Source organism: Syngnathus floridae, chromosome 7 (genome assembly GCF_059516105.1).
Source record: "Syngnathus floridae isolate MCC-2025c chromosome 7, RoL_Sflo_1.0, whole genome shotgun sequence".
Lineage (NCBI taxonomy): Eukaryota > Metazoa > Chordata > Actinopteri > Syngnathiformes > Syngnathidae > Syngnathus > Syngnathus floridae.
In genome coordinates this window covers 5,199,473-5,217,717 of record NC_142419.1, presented here as the reverse complement: position 1 = coordinate 5,217,717, position 18,245 = coordinate 5,199,473, and the positions used below count along the sequence as shown (strand labels likewise).

General features: G+C 44.3%; 1 protein-coding gene across 3 annotated transcripts in view; it reads left to right on the top strand.

The window, feature by feature from the left end:
* Positions 1 to 18,245, top strand: part of fat3a (FAT atypical cadherin 3a) — a 181,696-nt gene that overhangs the window by 16,202 nt on the left and 147,249 nt on the right. The gene's annotated exons all lie outside the window — the stretch shown is intronic.

The following is an 18,245-nucleotide window of genomic DNA, read 5'->3' as shown; positions in this document are numbered from 1 at the left end:
CACGTGCGTGTGGTGGGATGTAAACAGCTGCCATGACGATCGAGGAGAACTCCCGTGGTGAATAGAACGGCCGGCAGTTTATGAAAAGTGTTTTTAGGAGAGGGCTGCAAAACTCTTTCAACACCATGACATCGGTACACCAATGTTCATTAATGTAGAAACAGAGACCACCTCCCTTTGATTTTCCGGAGAGCTCCGCGCTGCGATCTGCACGCGTTAGCCGAAACCCAGCTAACTCCATGGCGTGGAGACATGTCCAATACCGCCCCACCCATACACACACACACACACACACACACACACACACACACACACACACACACACACACACACACACACACACACACACACACACACACACACACACACACACACATACACACGCGCACTCACGCGCACACACACACACACACACACACACACACACACACACACACACACACACACACACGAAATTTACAGTTCCCAAATGAGAAATTTTTGTCAAAATATCCATAGGATAAAAACCTATGCACTTACCTCTGTTTTACAACTGAACGATGTAATCCTGTTACATGAAAATGAGCCACAGTTTACCATGCCAAAATCCACTGCTGAGCCAGTATTGATTATGATTTACTGTATCATGACGACAATGGGTGGAACAAGAAGGTTTAGATGAGGCAATAGATTCTGCCTGCGGAAGCGGTATCCCAGATGTGAAGGAAAAAAGTGAGCATGCACATTCATGTGGCGCATGCAGTGGTCACCAACAAAATTCAGCAAAATTCAGAATGGCTTACTTAATAGACATATATCAGCTCACAAAAGACTAACGTAACTCTCGGGTGGGCAGACTGTCCACACCCATAATAACACATGTCCTCTTTAGTTAAAATGCTTTTTGTAATTTTTTTCATAGCAACACTAAAATCTGGAGGAATTGCCTGTCTGATATGCCTTATTTCCAACATACAATGAAACAGCAATAACGACTTTGTCATGCAAATAATGTACGTCCACAAAATAGTCAGCAGTTCAGTTTTTTCACATTGCCTCATCTTATAACAAAATTGACTACATTATTTTTTCCCCTCAAAATTACTGTACATACAGCACTCAACGTTGACGCTAGACAAAAGTTACTAGTAAAAAGTACTTGGCAGTCCACCCACACTTTTCCTAAAGCCCCCTGAAGGAGACTCAGAACATGAGCTAAACAATATATACATTCATTTTTGGTGAGAATGCCAGATGCCATGTTCAGAGAAAAGCAAAACTGGGCAATACTGCCCCTAAGTGAACTATGGCAGTGGTAGCATCGTACTGCAGGGATGTTTTTCAGCAGCAACCGGGAGACCAGTCATTGAGGGAATATTCTGTGTCTGGTAGTCCAGAAATTGAGTCTTTAGGAAATTCCAACTGACTGTACTCGTGATAGCCCATGGCTCTTGATGCTTTTCCATCTCACTGATTCAGCTCTACTTTTTCCTCCATGCTTGGACAAATCTCCGTTATCTTTCCTTACAAATACCAAATCTGAAACTGAGCGTAAACATTCAGCGATGTTTATTGTTTGAGTAAACAATGTAATAGGACACAATACCACAACAAAACACAAATATTGTCACATATTCCAATACTTTTTGCTCACTGGAAAAATTGGTGGGTTTGAATAAAATATGCTAAATATTTAAAATCCTACATCAAACGCAGATGTGAGCGCCTGGTAACGTTGACCACTTTGATGTCAAGCAAATGGTTTCAGTCTTCAGCAACAATAAAGGGCTTGGACTCACTTTGAATACTTTAGAAAGGCTGTGTGTGTTTTACACACCCCATATGATGTGAACACCATATTCCCAGTGACGGGATTAGATTTCAATGTAAATCGTTGTTCCTTATCCACGTCTCCTCCTTTCTTCTCACATTTCACCACCCCATTCGCCCATTTTTCTTGTCCAAAACTCTGGGGACATTCGGAGGGACATGACAGAGATAGCATTACATGGCGTGGGCTTAAATGAGCGCAGAACCCAAAACGCCCTCAGACACATAAGCCTCAAATTGGTCTTTGCTCTTACAGCAGAACAAATGGGCACCCTCGAAACAGAAGCAGAACTGAGGGGTGGTCTGGGCGAGGCTGCGGTTATCATGCTCTGTGTGTCCAAAGGTCTTCGAGGACAGACGCTTATGCATAGACCCTGCCGCTGCTTTAGCTATGAGCAAACTGCATAGAAAAAAAATGCTTGATTGGATTTAGTGTCCTCTCATGTGGGGTGGACCGGAGTAACACAAACAACTGTTTGAGTGCTGGAGCATTTCTGCAGGAATGCATGCAACTGCTCACACACTGACTGGCCCACTTGCGCATACCCCCTGCCTTCCACTGAAGTAAAAGAGTCTTCAGAAAGACTTATGCAATTACGTATTTCTGCCTCTCTGCAATGCATCCTTTCTGAACTACGCGTATGTGTGTGCGGAGAGGAGCTATAATGGGTACCTCCTCACATCATAGCGGTATACCCACACGTCTCTAGTGAAAAATGAATGCTTTCAGAAACAAGGAAAGCATGGGAAGTGAGAACATAGAATTTCTGGCAATATCCGAGGAATTACTATGGACGAGCACGAGCCAGAATCGCTCTATCTTCACCTATGTATCACAAAATTGCTTGAGTGAGTTTGTAATGCTGCTTATCCTGCTGCCAGATGACCATTAGTGCAGATCGCATTTCCTCAGGCGGCTTCAAGGTCAAAGCTGCTCCCTCACTTTGTGTATGTGCATATTTATATCAGTCTTTTTAAAAGTGTTTGAAATTGCCACTCATTTTACTGCAGTATTGGGAAGATGGCAGCATACTGTATGTCCTTGGTGTTCAAGTATCTCCTTTTAGACCAAAGGAAGAAGTTGGATGGATGTGGTTGCTCATTTGGTTTTATCATAGTGGCTCTTCAGGCGCAAATCAAAGATTAACCTGAAACATAATTTGTTTTGAAATCTTTGTCCACAGTAGAGATAACAAATAACAGATACCAAAAGCATCGGAATCTTGTTTCATTTTGAATACACAAAGGAAAGAAATGGGAATTTTAAATTAATTTTCATGCAAGCAAAACCCTGCAAAATTGAACAAAAAGGACAAAGACAGGGAACAATTTAACAGAGGTGGAACTACAAGTCACTCACTAAAATAATTAAATGGTGTCTGTAAATAATTCATGTCGTTTAATGAAATAAAAATATGACACAATAAACATTGTTTTTCAATTAAAATAGACTCATATGAACATAAAAAACAAAATTCAATCCAAAATGTTTATTTTCAATCACGTTCTTCCATACACAAACAGATTAGTGCCATTTTCCTGCATTAGGTAGAGAGTCTCAAACTCTTAAAAAAGTATGTACATTCATCGTTAGTTGTTTTGAAATGAGTGTGATTTGTTAATTGTGGACACAGCCACATCCCAGCTGTGCACATTTCAGTTGTTTATTTTTACTCTGTTGACTTTCTGTTGCGCCTGTCTTCATTGTGGTTGCGGGTGAGCTGTAGCCTATCCTAGCTGACAATGGATATAAAGACATTGTAAGTATTATAACCAGAGGCATTCACCCCCCCCCCCCCCCCCCCAACATTGTGGAAATTAATTACTTTTATGCTCGTTGGAAGAACTAATAATAATAGTCAGTTTAGTTTGACAGATATGTCAAATTTAAAGTTGATCATCCATTCCAAAGTATGACTAAAGATACAACAAGGAAGTCGGGCGTGGAAGAGGGACTGGTTAAGGCTGTGATGGCTCTCTACTGCAGAACATGCACAGCTGTTAGAAAAGGAGTTGGCGACAGTAATGGGTTTGAAGTAAGGGTAGGGGTGCTCAGCCCATTATTGTTTGCTATCGTGATAGATGTGGTATCGAGGGAAGTGAGGGGTGGACTACCATGGAAGCTGCTCTACGCGGATGACCTGGTATTGATGGCTCACCGTCAAGAAGACCTAGCTAGGAAGCTGGCAGCCTGGAAGACCTGCCTGGAAGTGAAAGGAATGAAGGTGAATGCAGCAAAATCAAAGGTCATGGTTGGTGGTGCTGGCCTGGGAGTGGTACCGCAGTCAGGAGCATGGCCATGTGGAGTTTGCGGGAAGGGAGTGCAAGCTAAGTCTATCCGGTGCAAGGGTTGTCAGAGATGGGTACACCATCATCATTTTTTTATTTTTTTATTTTTTTTTTTTTGGTATGGCGCCGACATGAGTGGCAGCCTCCCAGCAGTGTTCTCTCTTTTTCTCTTTATTTCCTTCTTTTCTCCTTTTTCTTTCTGTCTTTTTGTCCATTCGGCGATGCTGGTGCCTTCTACCGCACCTCGGTATCGCTGTGGATGTGATTTTCTTTTTTTTTTTTTCCCTGGGACCGGGATGGCTGCGCACCTCGGTCGAGACCGGCGTACCTCTACGACGGCTTCCTGCTTATCCGGCTGATGCTGACCGGGTCCCTTGCCTTGCAGCCGCGACCTCTGTGCTCCCTCGTGCTCGTCAGAACCAGCGACCTTCGCCGTGCTAGCCCCGTGGTGACCATCTGCACGTGCCCCGACTGGGTGCCCAGGACGCTGCTCACACGTTTGCCTGCTTTGTGATGTTTTCACCGATTCACGACCACGGTCCATTGGGTGCCGTTGAACTGGACTACCCTTACACCTGTCTGTGGACCCCGTGGAGGCTATTTTGTGTGTTTTGGGGTGTTTTCTGATATTGAGGGGTGCTGGTTGGGCGCTGTTACTTTTTTCTTTTGTCTTTTTGCTTTGCTTTGCTTTGCTTTGATGGCTTTTATCTTTCGCACTTTCTGGCTTTCTTTGTGGCGCCGTTGTATGGCAGCCTTATGAGGGCCTATTGAGTTGCGCTCATGCCATCTGTGTGTCTTTTGTATACCCGCTCTGTGGTATGGATACTGCTGGGGCCTGAATTTCCCTGAAGGAGTAATCCCAGGGGATTAATAAAGTTGAGTCTAAGTCTAAGTCTAAGTCTAAAAGGCAGCCTACTAGCTGCAAGTGAGACCTTCAAATGCAAGCGGAGCAGGGGAGAAGTCGCCCAAGCGGACCCAGCTGAGCAAGTGGGGCTCATAGTAGATGGAGAGATGTACGAGGTGGTGGACAGCTTCTGCTACCTTGGAGACATGCTTAACGCTGATGGGGGGGGTTGGACCTAGCAGTGACCACAAGGGTGAGAAGTGGGTGGAAGAAATTCAGGGAACTCATGCCCTTCTTAACATCTAAGGCCCCATCCCTGAAGCTGAGAGGCCAAGTGTACTCAGCCTGCGTCAGAAGTAGTATGACGTACGGAAGTGAGACATGGGCCCTGAAAACAGAACACGAAGACAAACTAAACAGAGCAGAAATGAGGATGATCAGATGGATGTGTGGTGTGTCAATGAGGGAGGAAAAGACCAGTGTAGAGCTGAGAAAGAAGATGGGAGTGGAGGCCATAGTGGATGTGGTGAGGAGAGGCAGACTGCGATGGTACGGACATGTAGTGAGGAAGGGTGAAGAAAGTTATGTCGTATAACGTAGAGGGAACAAGACCCAGTGGCCGACCTAAAAAGACCTGGCAGGCGACCGTGTCAGCCGACATGAAGACACTCGGCATCAACCACGAGATGGCCATGGACCGTTCCCGGTGGAAGAAAGCCATATCAAGAACCCAGTCCAACCCAGCGGCGCCTGGAAAACGGACTTTAAACCGATGATGATGATGATGACTAAAGATACAACAAACATTTTGCAAACTTATTACTACAGCATCTGTGCAAACACAAAAATCCTGATAAATAATGTTGAAGGCACGAAGTTGCAGTTGGTTGGTGATAGTGGATTATGAACCCCACTTCTATGGTCAGCTGGGATTGCTCCATGTGACCCCTAAAAACACGAACATCATAAAAAAAATGCAAATTGAGTACATAGTTTTGTTGTACACGTATAGAATTTCTGCTAATACATAACATGCACATCCGTATATTAGAAGGGAAAATAATTAACCCCATTCTAGCTTACTGCTTTTGTAGTCTATAAAATAAATTAATGGGTCACAGTATACTGGAGGCTGAGAGACATTTGTAATAAACATACATTTGTGTGTTTTACCCACAATGATTATTTAATGTAACTAGACATGAAGCCATTTCGGGTTTAGTGGTTAGAACAGAACCACTAAGCATTTGAAGCTGCAGCAGCTGACTCCAATGTTTGTAATGCAAGCGGACATCGAACATGAGCATGACTTCCCAAATCTGATTGTCCAACCGGGTGGATTCGGGATTCTACAAACGGCAATTTTCTGTAATTCTTTCATACTTGAAAGAAAAACGGCAGGAGTGAATAATCTTGATATGTTTTGTAAAAGCTATTATCAAACCAAACCTAGCATCAGACCCACTCTCAAAAAGTGATTATTTAGCATGCCAAATGGGGCGTGAGACTGTGAGTTGATTCTGAGTCAGAGAAGTACCTGCGTGCTATTAAATTCTTGAGAGTCCCTAAAAATAAAATATTTAAGAGTAATAGGACAATTAAATCTTTTGCGGCCTTCCGTCCTTGGCAGTGACATTGTAATTTATGACTGTGAGGCTGACACACACACACGTACACACACACACACACACACACACACACACACACACACACACACACACACACACACACACATTGTTAATCAAATAGTGCTGGTACAAGGACAAAATGGAAGCAGTGAATGAAGCGGTGTCACGCACTCTTCCTCCCCCATCCAGCTGCCGTGGAACATGAGAACGCCTGTGTTTACCCAGAAAAACGTTCTGAAAAAGACGAGCGAGAGAATAAGCTGAGGAGAACAAATGCTTTGGTAGAGGAGGCGGTCTTAAGCAGAAAAGATCTGTGCAAAATCACTTAACTACCCTACAAAGCAGAGGGATGGAAGAAGTATGGCAGTGAAATAATGGGCTCTTACTCTTAACAAAAACATGGGTTTGATTTCACACTTATTTAAGATGACTTTCTCATTATCCCCATTTCACTTAACAATCATCTCAAAACAGTAATTTAATTTTAGTCTTATTATCAGGAATACTAAATTGATTAGATTTAGGTTTTCTTCAGGATTATTTCCACCACATACTGTATGTGCAATGGCGGATGAGAGATTTACAGCTGGACAAAAGACAAAATAAAAATATTTCGGTCTCCATTTCTCTCCATTTGTTTCTCTCTGTGTACCATCAGTGTATTTATAGCTAGTTTTGTGCAGTATTGTGTAGTGTGGTGTAAAACGTAAGCCCCCTTTAATTATCTAAGGAACTAGAGTAGACTAGAGTATGAGTACCAGTACATTTATAAATTTGCAAAGCAAAACTGTTTATTCGGGGTTCTAGGGATTTAAAACAACAGTGAAGGATTATTCAAGCTTGTTTGTTTATTATTTCTTTGCTTCAGTGTATCGGGGTTGCTCAGATGAACTCTAAAAGAACATAAGCGAGAACAATTCCTGATGGTAATGTGACACTCCTCATATTAAACACGTCTTGTGATTTTAATTAAGTCTGCACCTCATCTCTTTCAAAAAATAATGACCTTGTGGTATTTAAAAATACTCATCTAAAACACATTTCTTGGGATTGGGTATAAAAACAAACTTTGAGACGTCACTGAAGACTTGTATATCAGAATGACGAGAAGTGAAAGATGAAGCGTTTGCCAATGTTTGTCCCTTCTTGCAGTGAGAGAAATGGGTTAATTGCATTCATTATCACCGATGTCTGCCTGCCTCTTCAGTGTAGGAGGGAATGGTGAGAGCAACAAGTGGGAATTGGTGCAGGGTTTAATAGAACAAAACAAATTAAGAGAAGAGCTGTGATGTAAAGGAGCTACAGTTTAGAAGAGGGACATAGAAGAGGATGGCACAAAGTGTCATTGACTTGGTTGATTTGGTTTGTGATTTGGAGATTTGTTCTTTTGTGCTTTTATCTTGTTAGTTTAATGTAATTCTCTCGTGTTCATTTACCTTTCAAGTCCTTGTAGGTTCGTTTTGTCTTTGTTTTGGACACATTCTCTTCTCACTGTTGGTTATATGCTCAGAGTTCCAAGCTGTTTTACTTGATTTTTGTTTTTACTCTTTTGATTTTGGATTTTTGTTGATTCTGTATTTTGATCATCTCAGTACCTTGTTGTGCCTTTTTGTTTCCCCTTTATTAAACTGCCCACTACTGGCTTGCTTCCCTGCATTAGGATTGTCAATCCTGCCAGAACCACCACAGAAATAAGTTCAATCAAACATCTAGGCTTATAAGCAGTGGCTGGATTCTCAAAAATGAATGATCAATCAGACCTACGCAAAGGAGCAAAGAATGTGAAGATTAGGAATCAGCAATAAAAGAGCAGATACGAAAAATTAAAAAGGCCTTATCAAAGAGAGAATGATTTTGTGTATGTAGCGGCATGATTGCTGATTAGGTGAGTTGGTCGGGGGGGTGTTGAATACGATCAACTATTCTGCATTGGCAGTGCTCACAGAGCTGACCACAGGTCGCATGGAAATGAAAATCAATGAATCATCCTTTGACCTTTAGAATATACGTAACTGGGAGGCAAAATGAAATTACAGAAATATTTCATGTCAATCATGTCACCTGCATGCTGCATCAAACTGCATCTGACCATCAGACAGTAGAATACTAATGAGTCCTAATTAATAATTTATCTCATGTTCAAGGGAAAGGCATGAATGTATGCACGTGTGTACGCACACACGCACACGCACGCACACGCACACACACACACACACACACACACACACACACACACACACACACACACACACACACAGACATACACAGACATACACACACACAGACACACACACGCGCACACACACACACACACACACACACACACATACAGATCACCGGGATCGGTTCCCGTTGTGACAGTGTGGATGTGGGTGTAAATGGTTGCCTGGCGACCAGTTTAGGGTGTAGTCCGCCTTTTGCCCGACGTCAGCTGGGATAGGCTCCAGCACCCTCCACAACCCTGAACAGGATAAGAGATGTTTAAAATGAATGAACAGTAGTTCTTTGTTTGGACTCACTTCTTTCTTTCTGAAGATTGATTGAGGATTTGGTGGAATGACAAGGGTCCTTAATGTACAGTGGTTATAAAAAGTCAACACATCTCTGCTCAAATGCCAGGTTTTTGTGCCATAAGAAATTAGATCAGTATAGATAATTCCCCCCAAATAAATAATTTCCCCAATTCCACTATTGACATGACCTATAACCATCTATGCATGTTGTTGCTAGTTCTACCTACGTGCATTCACCACAAATGTGAGGAGCGTCTGTATTGTTATGAATGAATGTGAAGTGGGAAACTTTTGTTTAATGATTTTCTTTCACTGAAGATATTTCCCTGGATCAGAATGATCAAATTAAGCAATGAATTAGAAAAGAAACACACATACCGTATTTTTCGCACCATAAGGCACACTGGATTATAAGGCGCACCCTCATCAAATTTTTTATTTTAGAAATGATTTCATATATAGGGCGCCCCTGATTAAAAAGTGCATAAAATAGAAGCTATACTGTAACAAACTGAGGTTGACTAGGGTTGCGGTATGCATCCACTAGCCAATAACCAATGAGCCCTCTGTAAACAATCGCGTTTCTCAAACTATCTCCTATAAAATGATCGGAACTGACTAAAGTTCGATCTAACACATTGGTACTGCTTAATTATGTTTCTCTTCCATATCGATCCGTAAATTTACTCGAAACATTAACGGCGCAGCCTATTTTGAAATGAAATAGCCTCGTGCGTATAGCAGCTATCATTATAGCATTAGCCACCCGCAAACTCCCATGAACCTCAGCTCGCAGACTCCCATGAGCCTCAGCAAAGTGTCGTGGCAGACCCCTGTAAACAATCACGTTTCTCAAACTCTCTCCCATAAAAGTGATTGGAACCGACTAAAGACTGATTTAACACACTGGTGCTGCTTATTTATGATTCCGTTGGCTATTGATCCGTAAACGTACTCGAAAACATTAACGGAACAGCCTATTTTGAAATGAAATAGCCTCGCGGGTACAACAGCTATTCAGTGACGCCCCCTGACCATAGTTGCCGTAATGCTGGGAAGCGATGTGACCTTGTAATTTACTTGATTTACTAAAACGTACTGAAACATTTTGGCAGAGCGCTGTGTACAACCAGTATGGATCAACAAATTCATCAATTGATCCATATACAAGGCGCTCTGCATTATAAGGCGCACTGTGGCTTTTTGAGTAAATTTTAAGTTTATAAGTTTGCCTAATAGTGCGGAAAATATGGTAATTAAAAACACCTGGATCAGAATTTGCCCACGTTATTATGAAAGAACACTGCTCTTCAATAGAGCACTTGTGCTTTAGGAATTGACTGGCTCATCTGTGCCAGCCTGTCCCAATTTGTACATTCTGGTCTACCACCAGTCCGCAGGCTAAGTTCTTACAGTCTGGCTCAAAAGTCTTAAACTGTGTACGGTGTGACACAGTTATGCACAATAGGAGGGGAGTTGAACAGAGTAACTGACTCGGCTGCTCTGGTAATTGCTCATCCATTACTCTGGGACAGATTACGTATACACCAAGGACATAAACACTGGCACTGGCATTCATAGCCTGCTACCTAATGGATATTTGTGTATGTGTGTGGGAGTTGCACCCTGCACCCTCATTTATTATATACAAACCGTTATTTTTGTTGCTGATACTCCTGAGCTATTTTACATTAGTAAAAACCATTTGTACAAAATATGGCATGTGTAATATTGTTGAGATGCACTCCTTTGCCAGTCTGATACTTGCGGTGTACCTTTTGATTTTATATATATAAAATGATGATTAGAAAATACCTGTATACAATGTTTTTCTTCATTTGGAAGTTTCTTCACTTTCTTACCACCCTCTCAATTCTACCTCCTTCACAAGCAAGGAGATTAAACACTCCTGGCTGAGAGTGGCGAGAGACTTGATCCCTCACTGACTTCCCACAATTAGCACTGATTGTGTTCAATGTAGTGCCTAGCCAAGCTTGAAGTAGCTCTCCCACAAACTGAACTTGATCTTAATTTCACCTGCGGCAGCTTTTTGCTGAAAGACAACACACAGAAAAAGTATTATCTCTACACCAGAAATGCAGCTTCACAATTTTTTTTTTTTACATTTTTTTACATTTGTTTACATCGAAGGATTTTCCTATCTCCTCAGTTGGCAAGCAGCATGTTGGTTCCTTGGCCCCAGGACATTGAATTACAGAATACGATTTTCTTGTGAAAACAGGACACTATGATTGGGGGTTCTATTATTGATTTAACCAAAAACTCAACAAAGGTTTATGAGTTATATAAACGTATATGAGTTGAACAGATTAGACACATTCCAACTGTTTGTCTCAGAGATGGCTTTTGATAAGGCAATGAAACTGAACTTTTGGTGCCTGACCTATTTTCTGTTCGTGTGTTTTGTGTGCGTGTGTGTGTGTGCGTGTGTGTGTGTGTGTGTGTGTGTGTGTGTGTGTGTGTACTCAGTCTTTCTTTTGCTTTTGCTTTCTTTCCCTCACATAGAAGCAAAACAAACATTTATGCACATACTGGCTCAAGCCAAATCAAAATTTTCAAAAAATGATTTTAATTGGACTTACTATGAATCATCTGGGGATTTGCCATGCTCAATCTTTTGAAACGGTTGTGAGGCAAAGAAAAAAGAATAACGGAGCAATTGAGTTTGTCCTCGGCCCAATGGATGTCATTCTGCTGATTGATGTGTTAAACAGAGATGACAGTCATGGTTTCAGGCAGTCTTGTGGGTGCAGTTCTTTCTCTGTATGGATGAGATAATGCACACTCCATTTTTTTGCTTTTGTTTGTTTTCTCCTCTAGCTATAGTGTTCTTTATTCCATCCACCAATCTGCTTTCTTGCACTCTTTCCAGATAGATTGAGCTTTGATCATCACAGTAGGGATCCAAAACAAGCCAGTTTTTCATTCTGCAAAGAAAAATTTGGCAGTGAGATACACTAAAGGACAAATTATATAAAAATAATTTTTATGAAGCATGTTGTCCTTCTTTGTAGAGTTGGTGCAGTGATGGTGTTGATGCTTGAATCTCATTGCAGTCATGCATAAAATCTTACATGTTGTGACTGCAAAACAGAGCATTGGTTAGCTAGACGGATGGATGAATCCATGCATCCATCTGTCCATATATCCAGGAAAGATATGTTTTTTTCCTGGCTCCAATTGAGGCAGTGATGGAACTTCTGTAATCTAGTAATTCATACACGTGTGTATGCCACATCCCCCACTGGCTTGCACAAACATGTAAATTACAAATTCGTACATTCATTTTATTTTTATTTGTCATTTTATTTTTTTGCCCCTCCGTGAGTCGTCACCTTATCGTGGTGGAGGGGTTTGCGTGCCCCTATGATCCTAGGAGCCATGTTGTCGGGGGCTTCATGCCCCTGGTAGGGTCACCCATGGCAAACGGGTCCTAGGTGAGGGGCCAGACAAAGCACAGCTCACAGAAGCCCCTTATGATGATTGAAATAAATGGACTTCGTTTTCCCTCGCCCGGACGCGGGTCACCGGGGCCTCCCTCTGGAGCCAGGCCTGGAGGCGGGGCTCAAAGGCAAGCCTGGTGGCCGGGCCTTCGCCCATGGGGCCCGGCGGGGCATAGCCCGAAAAGGAAACGTGGGTCCCCCTTCCCATGGGCTCACCACCTGTGGGAGGGGCCGAAGGGGTCGGGTGCAATGTGAGCTGGGCGGCAGCCAAAGGCAGGGACCTTGGCGGTCTGATCCCCGGCTGCAGAAGCTGGCTCTTGGGACATGGAATGTCACCTCTCTGGCTGGAAAGGAGCCCGACCTGGTGTGCGAGGCAGAACAATTCCGACTAGATATCGTCGGACTAGCCTCCACGCACAGTTTGGGTTCCGGTACAAGCCGTCTCGAGAGGGGCTGGACTCTCTTCCACTCTGGAGTTGCCCACGGTGAGAGGCGTCGAGCAGGTGTGGGTATACTTATTGCCCCCCGGCTGGGCGCCTGCACATTGGGGTTCACCCCGGTGAACGAGAGGGTAGCCTCCCTCCGCCTTCGGGTGGGGGGACGGGTCCTGACTGTTGTTTGTGTCTATGCACCAAACGGCAGCTCAGAGTACCCACCCTTCTTGGGGTCCCTGGAGGAAGTGCTGGAGAGCGCTCCTTCTGGGGACTCCATCGTTCTACTGGGTGACTTCAATGCTCACGTGGGCAATGACAGTGAGACCTGGAAGGGCGTGATTGAGAGGAACGGCCCCCCTGATCTGAACCCGAGTGGTGTTCTATTGTTGGACTTCTGTGCTCGACATGGATTTTCAATAATGAACACCATGTTCAAGCATAAGGGTGTCCATGTGTGCACTTGGCACCAGGACACCCTAGGCCGCAGTTCGATGATCGACTTTGTAGTCGTGTCATCGGATTTGCGGCCGCATGTTTTGGACACTCGGGTGAAGAGAGGGGCGGAGCTGTCAACTGATCACCACCTGGTGGTGGGTTGGCTCCGATGGTGGGGGAAGATGCCGGTCCGACCTGGCAGACCCAAACGCTCTGTGAGGGTCTGCTGGGAACGTCTGGCAGAATCTCCTGTCAGGAAGAGCTTCAACTCCCACCTCCGGCAGAGCTTTTCCCACGTCCCGGAGGAGGCGGGGGACATTGAGTCTGAGTGGACCATGTTCCGCGCCTCCATTGTTGAGGCGGCCGACCGGAGCTGTGGCCGTAAGGTCGTTGGTGCCTGTCGTGGCGGCAATCCCCGAACCCGCTGGTGGACACCGGCGGTAAGGGATGCCGTCAAGCTGAAGAAGGAGTCCTATCGGGCCGTTTTGGCCTGCGGGACTCCGGAGGCAGCTGACAGGTACCGGATGGCCAATCGGAACGCGGCTTCGGCGGTTGCTGAGGCAAAAACCCGGGCGTGGGAGGAGTTCGGTGAGGCCATGGAGAATGACTTTCGGACGGCTTTGAGGAAATTCTGGTCCACCATCCGGCGTCTCAGGAGGGGGAAGCAGTGCAACGTCAACACTGTTTACAGTGGGGATGGCGTGCTGCTGACCTCGGCTCGGGACATCGTGAGTCGGTGGGGAGAATACTTCGAAGACCTCCTCAATTCCACCTACACGCCTTCCATTGAGGAAGCAGGGTCTGGAGACTCTGAGGCGGATTCTCCAATCTCTGGGGTCGAAGTCACTGAGGTAGTAACCCTAACCCTAACTCCTCGGTGGCAAGGCCCCGGGGGTGGATGAGATCCGCCCGGAGTTCTTAAAGGCTCTGGATGTTGTGGGGCTGTCATGGCTGACACGCCTCTACAACGTTGCGTGGACATTGGGGACAGTGCCTCTCGATTGGCAGACTGGGGTGGTGGTTCCCCTCTTTAAGAAGGGGGACCGGAGGGTGTGTTCCAATTACAGGGGAATCACACTCCTCAGCCTCCCTGGTAAGGTCTATTCAGGGGTGCTGGAGAGGAAGGTCCGTCGGGAGGTCGAACCTCGGATTCAGGAGGAGCAGTGTGGCTTTCGTCCTGGCCGTGGAACAGTGGACCAGCTCTACACACTCGGCAGAATCCTCGAGGGTGCATGGGAGTTCGCCCAACCAGTCCACATGTGTTTTGTGGACTTGGAGAAGGCGTTCGACCGTGTCCCTCGGGAGGTTCTGTGGAGGGTGCTTCGGGAGTACGGGGTGCCGAGCCAACTGATAAGGGCGGTTCGGTCCCTGTATCACCGACGCCAGAGTCTGGTCCGCATTTCCGGCAATAAGTCGGATTCGTTCCCAGTGAGGGTTGGACTTCGCCAAGGCTGCCCTTTGTCACCGATTCTGTTCATAATTTTTATGGACAGAATTTCTAGGCGCAGCCGAGGCGTTGAGGGGGTCCGGTTTGGGGACCTCAGCATCGCGTCTCTGCTTTTTGCAGATGACGTGGTGCTGTTGGCTTCTTCAGGCCGTGATCTCCAGCTCTCGCTGGAATGGTTCGCAGCCGAGTGTGAAGCGGTCGGGATGAGGGTCAGCACCTCCAAATCCGAGTCCATGGTCCTCGATTGGAAAATGGTGGAATGCCCTCTCCGGATCGGGGATGAGATCCTGCCCCAAGTGGAGGAGTTCAAGTGTCTTGGAGTCTTGTTCACGAGTGAGGGGAGGATGGAGCGCGAGATCGACAGGCGGATCGGTGCAGCGTCGGCAGTAATGCGGACCCTGTACCGGTCCGTTGTGGTGAAGAGAGAGCTGAGCCAAAAGGCAAAGCTCTCAATTTACCCGTCGATTTACGCTCCTACCCTCACCTATGGTCACGAGCTATGGGTCGTGACCGAAAGAACGAGATCCCGGATAGATTTTAAGATTTAAGATGCCTGTTGTTAATTTGTAAAATGCCCTCATGTGGTCCTCTTAGTCCAGTGCAGTGCTCTCCCTAAAAGGTAAAGACACAATGAAATATCTATTTCTACAACCAGTATCATTTTTGTCACTTTTAGAGTGAAATCTTATATTTGAAGTCTTCTTATTTTCTTTTTTCTTTTTCTTATTCTGTTGCTGACTTATAGCTAGCTGTCAATCCAGTTAACGGTATTCAGCCTGTAATCTGTCAGCAGCAAGTGACTACTTCACAGTATCACAATGCATCTGGCAGACACTGTATTGCACAAAATGTCTGAGGAATATTAATTTGATAAGCCACTGCTGATCAAAACTGCTGGATTTATTTTTGTTACAATTATTGTAACACTAATGTAAAAAATGGACACAAAAACACCAATACATCACTTCGGTGCCTTTGTGCCTATGAAGAATTGTTTTGTTTCTGGTGAAACGTACAGTTGCAAAACAATACAAACAAAATGAGCAGTTAGAATGATTAGTGATTCAATTTCATTCAAATAAAGTAACAGCCAGCTTCTGTACTGGGCTCTTCATGCACTTTTGTCAGCATGTCAACTTGTAACAAAGGCAGTGAAAACATAAACCCATGTCACTGGATGCCTGTCTTTCTGATAACACATACTCTATGTGAGCAAGATGTCTGGGCCACCAGAAGCGACAGTAACTCATCTAGGGTGATGAGGCGGTTGGTTTTTACACACAATTCAAATCCAATCAGCCGAGGATAACAAGCTAATGAGAGGGTGTTTAGGCTAAACAGTAAGAGGGGCTCCTTAGTGGAGATGCACACACGCACACACACACATTATCTGTTCTGCGTCACAAGCGTGCTGGAGCCTATTCCAGCAGTCATCGGGCAGTTTTGGGGGGAGACACCCTGAACTGGTTGCCAGGGCACACGGAGACGAACAACCATCTGCACTCGCACTCACACCTAGGGGCAATTTGGAGTGCTCAATCGGCCTACCAAGCATGTTCCCAGGGAAAACCCACGCAAGCAATGGGAGAACATGCAAACTCCACACAGGGAGGGCCGTGGGTGGAATCAAACTTTGAAATCGAACCTTTGAACTGTGAGGCGGACGTGCTAACCAGTGTGCCACCGTACTCCCCCTGTGTGTGTGTGTGTGTGTGTGTGTGTGTGTGTGTGTGTGTGTGTGTGTGCGTGCGTATGTGCCTGCGTATATGCGTGTGCAGTTTTTGCTCAGCTCTAATATACGAACGCACAGACTACTTGGTAAAATATCTGATCTCAACAGAAATATTTTAAGTGTAGAGCAGAGCAGCTTGTAGGATACATGTGTTCGGCATCAAACTACTCCTTCCTACTTTCAAAGCAAGCCCCTGTGGCAAAACTATAAATGTGTACAGTATAGGGGTTGCAGAAATGAATCTTGGTGGCCACAAGTGTGCTTGTGTGGTGTCAAACCAGAGGGAATACTTTGCCTCTGTGTTTATAGTTATTCAAAGTATGGCTATCTCTGGGGTAGTATAGTATCATAACTCAAAATAAACAGCAGACTAAACTCATTCACATCTGACTTTAAACAAACAGTAGTGGCAATGCAGGATGTCACTCCTCATAAGCATACGCCACATGTACAATTTGTAATAAGCACCTTCAGGAAATGGGTGTTCTGTGAATTGCTTTTATAAACAATGACAGCCTTCCATTGTATTTCAGTGTCCACGCAGTTTCTGAGATAACATTCGATGTTGTGTGAAAATAAGGACGTGGCTACACTTAACAAGTGAACTCAAAGCAACGGATTTAAAATAGACATTAGATAAAGTAGTATACTGTATTTGCATAAAGCCGCAATGTGTACCATGTGGAGCACCTTCTTCAAATATTACCTTCTCTTCACTTTTTTTATGTTTTTGTTTGTCCCTGTTATCCAAACAATTAACAGTGGTGGCATAGACTACAATGGAAGCAGTGTTAAGAGCTCATTCACTAACTGCTGAGGCAGTATCAGGAGCAAATGGACCTTCACTATCTTCCTAAAGATAATGGGGCAAGGTTATACGGTAATCGTGGATTGCAACCTTCAAGTTGAGAGACAACCAATCAGCTGTTGAACGAATGTGCCGAATTATTATGTACTGTTCTGCCAAATTCACAATTTAACTAAAACATTGAGGTATTAGCATCATGGTGGAACCTGTGTTTAAGAGAATTACATCTACATATTAAAGAAGACATTTTATGCCCATAATTTAAAACAGTTGCCAAGTGTCTTAATAACATGTCTATGGCATTTCCAAAATACCTTTAAATTGCATTTTCTTTACCTTTTAAATTGAGTTTATTGTGTTATCCTTGTCATTGTTGTTGCTACATCTTTGTCACCATTAGCAATCTAAACCTGCTATTTTGCATGTTGTCTGGGATGAGTTGAGTCATCATAAGACTGCTTATCTATTAGGTCTCACTTCGCTATATATATTTTTTTTTAACAAAAATGGACTGACCTAGTAAAAGTGACAGAGATTTCTTTCAGACACTTTTCACAGTAAAGTCCCAAAATGCCTCTCTTCCCATTCCCAAACCCCACGACCACTCAACCTCCTCACTGACTGAAGTTGATATTCTGATGACAGTTTAGGGTCAGATGAAAATTGCAGGGTTCTTCATCTTCATTTCACTGGTGTATATTCGAAGCTGACTTCCCTGGATGATTTGACTTATATTTAAATGTTGACTTCGTAGTCAGTTTGCATTGCTTCCACAGAGGTGGTTTTTGGCCAGGCAGGCAAAACCAAACAAGCATTAAGAGGTCAAGAGTGTTGTGCAAGAC